Source organism: Alexandromys fortis, unplaced genomic scaffold (assembly GCF_014885135.2).
Source record: "Alexandromys fortis isolate MF-2015 unplaced genomic scaffold, M_Fortis_MF-2015_v1.1 scaffold_225, whole genome shotgun sequence".
In the NCBI taxonomy this organism is placed as follows: Eukaryota; Metazoa; Chordata; class Mammalia; order Rodentia; family Cricetidae; genus Alexandromys; species Alexandromys fortis.
The window spans coordinates 2,292,924-2,306,891 of NW_026068119.1; positions in this window are offsets into that span (position 1 = coordinate 2,292,924).

Genomic DNA, 13,968 nt, shown 5'->3' on the forward strand with positions numbered 1-13,968 from the left:
AACAAACATAAAAATAGTTCTGCGATGTGTCAGTCTCTCCTTTATGAATTGCTCTAAGAAAAGGTATTTAAAACTGATGTTAGTAAAATCATGATGGGACTAGAAACATCTGAAGTGGCTGGTGAAAGCAATAGTGAAATGTGAGATTCTGAGGATGATAGCTGCAAGAGTAAGAGTACTGCTGCTACTGATGTGAATGAAATTAGGTCTTGGGGCAGGGAGAACCCAGAGAAAAATGAGAACGTGGCTGACCTTCCTCTGTTCAGAAAGGTTCTTCTTAAGTGATTCCACCCAGCAGTCTATAGAAATGAAATTTGGCTGAAGTCCAAACAAGTTCAAAAATGTGATTATTTCATTGCTGCTACATTACAATATGAAGTTGGAGATAAATGCCATATTAAATTGGATCATAACGGAAAATTTTCTAATGCAGACATTCATGACTTTCAGTCTGAGAATGTGAAAAAAAAAAAAACCCAAAGAACCTCAAGACACCTCCCCCAGAAATCTGGAACATAGTATCAGGAAAGAAAGTGAAAAAAACCAATTCAGATATGGATTACAGTGTGCCAAAGCAGGACTGGCCAAGCCCTGGAGAGCCAGGCAAGGGAAGATGTGCCCCCTCTTCCATGGCTAACCTCCCCTGTTTCAGTGAAGCCTTGGTCTGCTGGCTTCCTGGGGTGCTAGACCAGGGAATATGGACTGCCTCATCCAGGGCCGGCCTCACCAGGGACAACCAGGCCCTGGGATGCCAGGCCAGGGAAGGTGTGACCCCTCTTTCAGGGCTCCCAAGCCAGGGTCACTGTACCCCCTCTTCAATGACTAGCCTCCCCATGGGAGACCCTGGGGTGCCAGGCTTGGGAAATGTAATGGGAGCCTTAAAGTTCTAGCCTTCAAGTATTCCATGCAGGGTTCAATTAAAGACACCACAATAACCTAAAAGGTGAAGGTAAGTCACAAAGAATCCCACACCAGTTTGGAATTATGATTAATAGAATGATTATTTATTTAAGGGGGAAAAACTTACAGATCACCATCCCAGACAACAGCCCTCTGCACAATCAGGAAGGGGGCCTAGTCACTGGAAGCAGAGCCGGAAGCCAGAGAGTGAGCAGAGGGCAGTTGCTGCTTTTTTAAAGAGAGAGACCATACCCCAATGGGCTGGTATCTCAGCAGCTATTGGCTGAAGGAACGGAAGGAGCTCCTGCAACACCTCCCCCTTTTGTTTAAGTAAGAGAGTTTTAAACCTACTACGAAATTAGATACAATAAGTACAAATATCCTATTCTAACTAGCTTAAGTCTTGTATAATAAATAACTTGGCCAAGTCATGAGAGGAAAGTAACTACATTTATATAGTCTTCAACCCCATCTGAGAAGAGAAATAATGTTACCTGAGTAATCAGGAAGTGCAATTAAACAACTTCCAAAACATGCAACAAATCACAGAGACAACTAGCTATCTGGGCAATCACCCAAGGTCACGTTTGCAGCATTGAAGCAACCAACTTTGGCTAAGGCCTAACATAACTGACATACCATTTTCAAAGGCAAGCAACTTTTCAAAACTATCTTACCCTGTCTTGGCAGGATATGACAGTCCTGTTTTATCCATTTACGGATACTCTATCTCTTTCAGTGGTTGAGGTATGGGCATTTCTTTGCCCCAAGGCCAGTTCTGCCAAAAAAAGAAAGGCTCCAGGTGGAGTGTCTTTGGTGCTCAACATTCTCTTGGGAATAGATTGGTGTTGCCAGGAGTGATTGTGTCTCACCACCACAAAACTCTGAGTTAGATTAAAGACCATTTTCTACAGCTCTCTGAAGAGGTTGAAGATTATCTATCTATATTGAATATAATCTATGTATCTAAAGAACCTGATTAGTCTAATTATAAATGACAAACATGACTATTGATTTATATAATTCTCAATACCTATCTAACTTAAAGACTAAGACAATAAACAACTGTGCAATAAATGAGGACAATATGACCTCCATATATAAACATTGCAGTATGGTAAATATATCTCAATACATAAACAATATATAAGTATCTTAATCAGAGGTGGAAATGTACACTGCAATATGGTAAATATACATATATCAACACAATATATATATCAACACAAAAATGTTTTAAACAGGTAGAAGCATGCATGCATACAATAGTCAATATAATTTAATTTTGTATCAGTATACAAGAATCGATATCAATATAATTGTCTAAAAACAATAGCTCACAAGTACCAATCTATTATCCCATCATCCAATTATCCCTCTATTTTTTCCCAAAAAAGATCCCTGAGCTTATAAAATTCCTCTCCCAACCCTCAACCATATACTAATTATAATCAACCCCTAAATGATGTCCCTAAACTCAAGGACAAACTTTACTGGGAGAGGCGACGTCATCCTCTAGAATTACTTCCAGCTGTCATGGGGGCGGCGTTCTTTCTGGGGGATCCTATGAAAGTAAAATGATGGTTAAATTTCAAGGTCAATGTCTTTTAAAGTTGCAAATAGTCTCTGAGTATTTTGTCTAGCCAGAATGTTGTACAAGATGTGCCCCATTTCAGCTAACCAAGTCGGAACCATCTTGTGCAACTGGTACCCAAAACAGGTCTTGTAGTCGCACTATCAGTATCATGACGTCTTCTAAACCAGGTGGAGTTGTTATGGGGCCCCATCTTCTTCCTGGAAACTTCAAATATCACCATAGGAAAAACTCATTGTTCATTGTGGAAAACTTAAACATTAATCATATAAATATAGACATATATATATATATATATTCAATGAAAGGCATGATAGATATATTCAATGAAAGGTATGATAGATATGAAGAAAGGCAAAGATGTTTTCTAAACTCACATTTCTTTCTGTCCCATATCATGGCTCTTGACATGAGACAGAAACTCCAGAAACTGGGTTTTTCTCTTAACAACAGGCTTAGAGTTAGAGAGGGACTGAGCCAGAGTCCAACTCCAAAACCAGCTCTATAAATTTAGAAATATGGTTTAATATCTTTTACTTACACAACCCATTCAGTTTTCTTGATATTTCCTATTGGGCAGTTATTTTTCCATCTGTCAGTGTCCAAACATCCAGGGTCCCTTGAATTTTTCAAAGATGAGTGTTTTCCTGTGGAGATAAGAACAGAACCCTGCCCCCATTCTATATGTTTTTCTTACCACCCGTATGAATATCATCCTTGTGGATTAGCTGTCATTTCTCCTTTCCAAGAGGTTTCTCCTCTTCAAATCGAACCTTTATTAATTTTGATGGTATCCACAATTTTTCTTCTCCTGTGGAAACAAAAGCAAAACCCCTTCCCCAATGTAACACATCTCCTGGCTTCCATTGAGAGGTCAGCACATCTTTGAAATTAACTGGTTTATTTAGTTTAGCAGACTTTTCCATTATTCAATGTCTTTCTGCTGCTGTTGTTCCTTTCTCATTAGTGTGAAAATTCAAGGTTAATAAAGCATTATGCAATCTATTTCTGGGAGTATTTTCCATCCCTTTCTGTTTGTTCAGCATATCCTTTAGAGTATGATTTGATCTTTCTATAACCCCATTCTGCACCTGTGATTCCAAGGCTTCAATTTTTTCCTTCAAAGATAACATGTCCTCCTTAAACTTTTCTTGTATATCATATAGATTCCCATCTTAGAGGTACATTCTGTTACCTTATCAAAACTTTGTGATAACATATGAACATCAAATTCAATAGCCTGGACCCTTTTAGGTAACTTCCTAATACCCTTGGATATGGAGTCAATTTTGTCTATCATAGTATCCACTTGTTCAGATAACCTCTGATTTTCAATAATTTTAATCCTTTCAACTAGTTGTTCATTATTAGTCTGTAGAGATTGTATCCTTCTTAGGCGTGCCATATTCTTCCTTAATGATAGAATATGGAAAATAAAACTGAAACCTAGTAACCAGTAAATTAAGGTATCCCAATAGTCATATAAACCTCACATGATATAATCCATTGTATTAGTAAGCAAAGCAGTAAAATTTGCATTGGAAACGAAAACTGCCATATTACCTATTATCCAGCAGGTGGCGCTGTTGCCGAGTCGCGACTAGAACTAGTTCTATTTAAATGTTTGCTTTGGTGTTTTTATCAAGCCCATGAGCTATTCCAGGTAAGTTAATAGCTAACCAAGTAATATAAAATATTGAAAAACAGTTAACATTTACAAATAACAATGATTCCTTTAGCATTAGGTAACATTCTTAATACTTCAGAAATTGTTGTCTTATAAAATTATTATTTATGAAAGTAATAATTACAAGCAGCATGTTTCTCAAAAGAAAGTGTGTTTATATTATGACATTATTAAATTTCAATTATTACATAAGATTCTAAAGTATAAAAACATATGTTCAGTGAGATACAACAGTTGAAGAGATCCTGACAACCTGAGATCCATTTTTAGACCCACATGTTTGAAGGAGAGACTTAAGTCGACTGACCTTCACATGAGTGCCATAGCATGAGAACATACAGAGACACAGACACATATACATACACACCTAGAGATAAACACGTGAATAAACACAACTAAACAAGGTAATAATTTTATAGAAATTCTAGGTCAAAATAATAATAATAAATTACATTGAAGATTTTTTTCAGTCTCATAAGTTACAAATGTTTAAATAAGCAGCTGAAAGAAAATACAAAACTTAACATTGCAACAATGGACTTTTTTATATACTATTGAAATTATATATGTGTGTGTATATGTGTGTATGTATACACACACGTATATATGAACATTTATNTTATTAAAAGTATTATCACATAGTTTTCTTTGATTATAACAGCCTGAGAGTATTATAAAAAGCCTTATTTTATCATGGTCACAGTAACATGTTCTTTTAAATAAGATGTAATATTAAAATATGACTAAATAATTTTTTAAAAGGCACTTTAATTTGTAGATGAAGGTTACTTTTATAATGACACAATCACTTGCCTAGCATGTTTTCTTTGAATGCTACTCTTTTTTTATTTTTCCATTCAATTATTTACACTTCCTCCCCTTCTCCCAATCCCCTCCTACTCCCACACACCCCCTCCTCCCTCCCCCTCCCTGCTTGAGAGAGGGCAGACTCAACTATACTACTCTTGAGCATAAGCCCAAAGGATGCTCAATCACACCATAAGGACACTTGCATAATGATTTGTAAAGTAGCTTCATTTCTAATAGCCAGAATCTGGAAACAATGCAAATGTTTCTTACCCCCCCCCCAAAAAAATGGATAAAGAAAATGTAGTACATTTACACAATGGTGTGTTACTCAGGTGTTAAAAGGAATTATATTAGGAAATTTGCCAGAAAATGGATGGAAATAGACAAAAATCATCACAAGTGAGGTAATTCAGACTCAGAAACAAAAATGTCTATTAAAAAAAGAAACTTCTCTGATAATGGATGAATAAGATACTGATACATAAGTATAGCAGTTTATGTTTTGAAGTTCTTTAATTGAAATGTTTTTTTTTTATTTATTTTTTGAGAGCAATGGAATTTGTTTTATCCTAGGTTCCTAGGCTAAAATCTGTTGACACTGGATTATTTTCCCTCTAATACAGTAGGAGGCATATGGTCACTATATCAACATATTACACCTGGTATTGATAGGAGATTAATGATCAAATTCCTTTATCTTTAGACAGGAGGTGCCTCTGGGTATTTTTTATAGAATCAAGTAAAGGGCCCAAAAAAGTAGATTATGCAAAGGCACCTAGAGACAAGGCTCAATTGGCCTCCTCTCTCTCTGCATTTTGAGATTCTGAGTTTTCACAATGTTTTTTCAATACCATTTTCCCTTGAAAATATTTCAAATATTATTTTACTAATTTCAATTAATTTTAATTTAATTTTATTTTTATTCAACTTTTTAAATGAAAAATGCTGTGAATACCAAGAATTCCAATAGTTCCAATAATTATAGTCACTTTTAATATTTCACTGGTTTCAGGAGAGTATAAAATTGAACTGACTTTATTTATTAAATGATAATACAGGGTAGTCAATTCAGAGTGAATATTTGTGCTCATAAAAATAATTTTATCACTCCTATATTATTTTATACTTTATAAACTGATGTCATGTCTTCATAATAAATGACATATCTGTACAAATCAATATTGACATCATTATTTTTGCTTTTTTTTCCAAAGTGTACAGTTTTTTATTTGTATACAATATGTGTCACATGGTGTGAGGTACATATCTGTGTATACATGAAAAGTAAACGGTATTTGTTGTTATGCACATGAACATAGCGTCAAAATGGTACTGACTATGACTACCTGTGGCACTAAGCATCATTCCCTTGTGACAAGGTCTCCACTAAACCTTGAACCAACGGTTCTTAGAATAGATTAGCAGTCTGGTGAGCCCATTTATTGGTTTCAATTTTATGAGCATTGGATAAACATCTACTACATGACTGTCTTCTGAAATGGGTGCTGAAAATTCCCACTCAAGTCCTAATAATGATCTTATTCTTCTTCTTATTATTATTCTTATTATTAGTCTTCTGATGGGGAGAAGACCTATTATTCTGTTTGTTATCTGGTTCCTGCTTTTCTTTCCTGTTTGTCTTAAGTCCTTGTGACAACCAGGTAAAAGGCATCTTCTGTTCACCTGACCTTAGTGTGAAGCCACACTATAAACATCTCTTTTTCTGTCCTTAAATCTCTCTTTAATTGTTAATATTCTGGGAACCATTCCATCAGTGCAATAGGGAATTACTCTATCCCACAAAGTACAGTGGGTTGTGCAACCTAGCTAGCCACATTGTGTCTAGGAGGAAGAGGAAGTGCCTATGGAGTGTAGGAAGATAGAAGAGCCTTCTATTGGAGCCAGGAGCAAGTGCTATGGAAATGAATATCTTTGCAGAACTAGGAAAGTTCTTTGTCTGTGGTAGAAGGCTGGGACCACAACTGTACTGCTGTGTCTTAAAACACAACATGATTGGAGGTTTTCTTGTCACTCATACCTCACTAGCCAATCAGGCCCCCCAAGTGACCTGTCAGTCAGAAGTGGTGCCGGGACCTTCTGGTTGCAGTACTTTAGGACTGGCTTTGGAGAGGAGCTGGCTCCTGTGTGCTTCCAGTAGTGCTACAGGGGCCTGAGAAGAGAGCCTCAGCAAGCTGGGAAACCAAGACACGGTGAGTGAGGGGCTGTTGTCCCCACAGGGGAAAGAGCTTATGGTGAGGTGTGTGAGCCAGTTTGGAGTGTCCCCCATGGATCTGGATGGAAACCTGCAGCCAGATTTCCTATCCTGTTAGGTCCCGTGCAGTCTTTGCAACTCTCTGAATAACTTTGCTCCGTGGGCTGAATCTTCTCAGAGCATTGGGAACAGGGAGCTGCGTGTAGAATCTTCTTTGTAGTCAAATTCCACATTCCTTCCGTGCATCCATGGAAAGCAAATTGCCAAACTCGAGAGGTTTAGTTTCTTCAGTATTTTTTAGATGTTTAACACTTTACATTTAACATTTCTGTGTAACATCCATTTATATTTAATTTTGTGGAAGTTGTAAAAGGTATTTTGTGTGTTGGATAGCACTCCACTACTATGCCATAATGTTGAAGAGTAGAATTAACCAGGTGTGTGCCATAAAGTTTCAGTTTTCTTCTGCCAAATGGACAATCTGACACCAGGTGATAACTCTTAGAAAAGTAAAACACCACGTCTTAAGGACTTGCCTGATCAAACCAGGCTTTCATTTAGGTCCTCAGGCCTGGGGCTAGGTATTGGAAGCTCTCCCCAAGGGCCTGAAGTCTTCACACTAAAACAGAACTCCTTATCTAAAAGCAGTTTGGGACATCTGGTAATAGTCTGGAGCCAGGGCCTTTTGAAGGGGTTGCTTCAGATCCTGAGAACCCAGCTGTTCCTAACACAAGAAGCTATGGTTGGTTGTCAGTTACAAGTCCCATTAATCAGTAATGATCTTTTTTTTAAAATTGATTTTTATTGAGCTCTACATTTTTCTCTGCTCCTCTCCCTGTCTCTCCCCTCCCCTTCAATCCTCCCCCAAGGTCCCCATGCTCCCATTTACTCAGGAGATCTTGTATTTTTCTACTTCCCATGTAGATTAGATCCATGTAAGTCTCTCTTAGATTCCTCATTATTGTCTAGGTTCTCTGTGATTGTAAGTTGTAGGCTAGTTTTCTTTGCTTTATGTTTAAAAATAAGTGAAGAGTGAGTACATATGAGAATTGTCTTTCTGGGTCTGTGTTACCTCACTCAATATGATGTTTTCTAGCTCCATCTATTTGCCTGCAAATTTCAAGATGTCATTAATTTTTTTCTGCCATGTAGTACTCCATTGTATAAATGTAACACATTTTCCTTATCCATTCTTCAGTCGAGGGGCATTTAGGTTGTTTCCAAGTTATGGCTATGACAAAAAAATGCTGCTATGAACATAGATGAGCACATGACCTTGTGGTATGATTGAGCATCCTTTGGATATATATACAAAAGTGGTATTGCTGGGTGTTGAGGAAGGTTGTTTCTTAATTTTCTGAGAAATCACAACACTGATATCCAAAGGGACTGTACCAATTTGCACTCCCCCATCAATGCAAAATTGTTCCCTTTACCCCACAACCTCTCCAGCATAAGTTGTCGTCAGTGTTTTTGATTTTGTCTATTCTTACAGGTATAAGATGTAATCTCAGAGTTGATTTGATTTGCATTTCTCTGATGAATAAGGATGTTGAGCATTTCCCTATATGTCTTTCAGGCATTTTAGAGTCATCTGTTGAGAGTTCTCTGTTTATGTTTGTACTCCATTTTTTTATTGAATTATTTGTACTTTTGATGACCAATTTCTTGAGTACTTTGTATATTTTGGAGATCAGACCTCTGTCTGATGTGGGGTTAGTGAAGAGCTTTTCCCATTCTGTAGGCTGTCATTTTGTCTTGTTGATCATGTCCTTTGCTTTACAGAAGCTTTTCAGTTTCAGGAAGTCCCATTTATTAATTGTTTCTCTCAGTGTCTGTGCTACTGGAGTTATATGTAGGAAGTGGTTTCCTGTGCCAGTGTGTTCAAGTGTACTTCCCACTTTCTCTTCTATAAGGTTCAGTGTGGCTGGCTTTATGTTGAAGTCTTTGATCCATTTGGATTTTTGTGCATGGTGATAGATATGGGTCTATTTTCATTCTTCTACATGTTGATATTCATTTGTTAAATATGCTTTCTGTTTTCCATTTGATGTCTTTTTCTTTGTCAAAAATTAGGTGTTCAGAGGTGTGTGGATTAATAGCTAGGTCTTCAATTTGGCTCCATTTGTCCTCCTGTCTGTTTTTATGCCAATACCAGGTTGTTTTCAGTACTGTAGCTCTGTATTAGAGTTTGAAATCAGGGATTGTGATGCCTCCAGAAGTTCTTTTATTGTACATGTTTTTTTGTCTTTCCATATGAAGTTGAGTACCATTCTTTTGAGGTCTGTGAAGAATTTTTCTTGGATTTTCATGGGCATTGCATTGGGTCTGTAGATTGCTTTTTGTAAGATTGCCATTTTTACTATGTTAATTCTACCTACCCAAGAGCATGGGAAATCTTTCCACATTCTGGTGTCTTCTTCAATTTCTTTCTTCAAAGATTTAAAGTTCTTTTTTTTTAATATTTATTTACTCATTATGTATACAATATTCTGTCTGTGTGTATGCCTGCAGGCCAGAAGAGGGCACTAGATCCCATTACAGATGGTTGTGAGCCACCATGTGGTTGCTGGGAATTGAACTCAGGACCTTTGGAAGAGCAGGCAATGCTCTTAACCTCTGAACCATCTCTCCAGCCCAGATTTAAAGTTCTTTTCACACAAGTCTTCCACTTGTTTGGTTAGAGTTACTCTGAGATATTATACTCCAGATTTCCATACATATGTTATATGTGGCTATTGTGAAGGGTAATGCTTTTCTTGATTTATTTCTCAACACATTTATCATCTGTGTAATGGAGTGCTACTGATTTATTGATTAATCTTGTATCCTGCTACATTACTGAAAGTGTTTATGACTTGTAGAAGTTCCTTGGTAGTATTTTTGGGTTTGTTTATATAAACTATCATATCATCAACAAAATAGTGAATCTTTGACTTTTTTCTGATTTGTATACCCTTGATCTCCTTTTGTTGTCTTATTGGTCTAGCTAGGACCTCAAGAACTCTATTGAATAGATATGGAGAGAGTGGACAACTTTGTCTTGTTCCTGATTTCAGTAGAATTTCTGTGAGTTTCTTTCCATTTAGTTTGATGTTGGCTGTTGGTTTGTTGTATATTGCCTTTATTATGTTTAGGTATTTTCTTTGTATTCCTTCTCTCTCCAAGACCTTTATCATGAAGGGATGTTGTATTTTGTCAAAAGCTTTTTCTCCATCTAATGACGTGATCATGTGGTTTTTATTTTTCAGTTTGTTTATATGGTGGATTACGTTTACAGATTTCCATACATTGAACCATCCCTGCATCTCTGGGATGAAGCTGACTTGATCATGGTGGATGATGGTTTTAGTGTTTTCTTGTATTAGATTTGCTAGTATTTTATTTACTATTTTTTGTATCAATGTTCATGAGTGAAATTGGTCTGTAATTCTCTTTCTTAGTAATGTCTTTCTGTGGTTTGGGTATCAGGGTAATTGTAACATCATAAAAAAGTCTGGCAATGTTCCTTGTGTTTCTATTGTGTGGAATAATTTGAAAGTATTGGAATTAGTTCTTCTTTGAAAATCTTGTAGAATTCTGAGCTGAAACTATCTATTCTTGAGCTATTTTTTGTTGGGAGAATTTGATGACTGTTTCTATTTCTTCAGCAGTTATAGATCTCTTTAATTTGCTTATCTGGTCTTGATTTAATTTTGGTAAGGATATTTATCCAGAAATTTGTTCATTTCCTTTAAGTTTTCTAATTTTGTGGGGTACAGGTTTCTGAAATATGACCTGATGATTCTCTGTATTTCCTCCATGTCTATTGTCATGTCCCCCTTTTCATTTCCGATTTTGTTAATTTGGATATTTTCTCTCTGCCTTTTGGTTAGTTTGGATAAATATTTGTCTATTTTGTTGATTTTCTCGAAGAACCAACTCTTTGTCTTATTGATTCTTTGTATTGTTTTCCTTGTTTCTGTTTTGTTGATTTCAGCTCTCAATTGGATTATTTTATGCTATCTAGTTCTCTTGGGTGAGTTTTCTTCTTTTTGGTCTAAAGCTTTCAAATGTTCTGTTAATTTATTCGTGTGGGATTTTTCTAGCTTCTTTATGTAGGCATTTAGTGCTATGAACTTTCCTCTTAACATTGCTTTCATTGTGTCCCATAAATTTGGGTATGTTTTGTGATCATTTTCATTGAATGTTAGGAAGTATTTAATTTCTCCCTTTATTTCTTCCTTGACCATTGATCATTCAGGTGAGCAATGTTTAATTTCCACGTTTGTGTGCTTTGTGGAATTAGTATTGCTGTTGACTTCTAGTTTTAAACCATGGTAATCAGATAAGATACATGGGGTTATTGAATTATTTTGTAATTGTTGAGGTTTGTTTTGTTACTGAGTATGTGATCAGTTTTTGAGAAGGCTCCATAAGGTTTTGGGAAGAAGGTATATTCTTTAATGTTTGGATGGAATATTCTGTACATGTCTATTTAAGTCATAACATTTTTTAGTTACCTTATTTCTCTGTTCATTTTTTGTCTGACTGAGTGGTCCAGTGGTGAGAGTGGAGTGTTGAAGTCTTCCCCTATTAGTGTGTGTTGTTTAATGTATGATTTAAGCTTAAAAAGTGTTTCTTTTATATATGTGGGTACCCTTGTATTTGGGGGCATAGATGTTTAGGATTGAGATATCCTCTTGATAGGTTTTTCTTGTGACAAATATGAAATTTCCTTCTTTATCTCTTTTTATTGATTTTTTGTTTGAAGTCTATTTTCTTAGATATTAGGATAACTACACCTGCTTTTTTTCTTAGGTGCATTTGATTGGAATAATTTTTTCCCAAACCTTTCCTCTGAGACGATGTCTGTCTTTGAGGTTGAGGTTTGTTTCTGGTATGCAGAAGAAGGATGGATTCTGTTTTCATATCCAGTCTGTTAGCCTGTGCCTTTATATAGGTGAGTTGAGTCCATTTATATTAAGGGATATTAATTACCAGTGATTGATATCTCCTCTTAATTTAGTTTTCATCGTTGGTGATGTTAATTTGTGTATTTTCCTTTCTTTATGATTTGTTGTTATGATTCCATCAGTTGTCTGTTTTTGTTGATGTAGCCAATTTTCCTTGGGAAAGTTTTTTCTGTGATTTTTGTTAAATATATTTTCTGTGCTTTTGAGCTGAACTTCTCCTTCTTTTATACCTATTATTCTTAGGTTTGGCCTTTCATGTTGTCCCATATTTCCGTGATATTTTGGGTTAAGCTTTTGTTAGATTTAATATTTTCTTTGACTGATGAGTATTTCCTCTATTGTATCTTCACACTTGAGATTCTCTCTTCCATCTCTTGTATTCTGCTTGTGTTTGTGATTCTTGATCATTTTCTCATGATTTCTGTTTCTATTATTCTCTCAGCTTGTATTCTCTTTATTGTTTCTATTTCAGTTTTCAAGTCTGGAATAGTATCTTTTATATGTTTGATTGTTTGTTCTTGGTTTTTTTCAAAGGATTTCCTGATTTCTTCCAATTTTTTGTTTTTCTTTTCCTCCATTTCTTTGATTGAATTTCTTATTTCCTCTTTAAGAGTTTCAAACCTTCTCCTGAAGTCATTTTTTATGTCATTTACTTCTGATTCATCTATATTTTGTTGTTCAAGTCTTGCTGTTGTAGATTCTTTAGCTTTTACTAGTGTCGTGTTGCTCTTTGTGGTGTTACGTGTGTTCTTACCTTTTCTACTCATCTTTTCCTCTAATAGGTGTGGTCGGGGATTCTGTTGATTAATCTTCTAGGTGTCAGTGAATCCAAGGCTTAGATGGTTGTTCCTTGTGGTACAGTCAGTGCCACTGTTCTAGTTAACCCATTGCTCACACCATGTTCCTAGAGATTGCTCAGCGCTCTTGGACCTTGCTCTACTCCTTCGGAGTTTGCTGTCTCAGGCCTTCTCTTGCCTTGTTTGTCAGCTCGGACCTGTTTCTATAAATATCCCTGGTCTGGATCTGCTCCTGCAGAGGTCCCTGGTTTGGGATTGGTCCTGCAAAGGACTCTGGCTCCGGTATACTATACTACCTCCGAGTTCCCTGGCTCTGGTGCACCCATACCCACAGAGTACCTTGCTCAGGCTTAATATATATATTCAGCCTGGCTTTACTCTGTTAAGCAATTGGCTGAAAACAGCTTCTTTATTATTCATTGAAAGTTACTGGAACTAGCGCGTTAGCGAATCTTCATAGAACGTGTGAAGGATTCCCCCCCCCCCCAAAGAGAATCTCTAAATAAAACAATGCATGGGTCGTTTATAAAAAAAATAAACATCACGTCTAAACCTAGTGCTATGCTTTTGTATTTCTGCCCTAGGTTGGCCTCGGTCCTCCCCCCCCCCCCCCAGAGGCGGGTTAGGATGTGCTTGCTGCCCTTGAGTGTCCTTCCTTTTAAGTTTTATGGCTAGCCTGGTTACGCTAGCCCCTGCGGTTGCTCAGCGTGGCGGGCGGGGCCTCCAAGAATGGTCGAGCCGCTAATCGTGCGGCGCCGTCCTCTTCCTCACCACCTCCCTCTCTGTGGTTTGTGGTAACCCAAGAGGGACAGAAGGTGTCCTCCCGGGTCCAGGCCCTGCCAGGCGGCCGCGAGCGCGAATGCCCGCAAGCGTGCGCCCGTGGGAGGCGGCTGCGCTCTTCCCTCAGGGGCCCAGCGCTGCGTGAGGATCCCTGGTCATCCTGGCCTCTCACTGGCCGTGGACCGGGCCCGGGAGCCGGCGAGGCGGCGACGGGAACCCGGGACCCCAGGCCG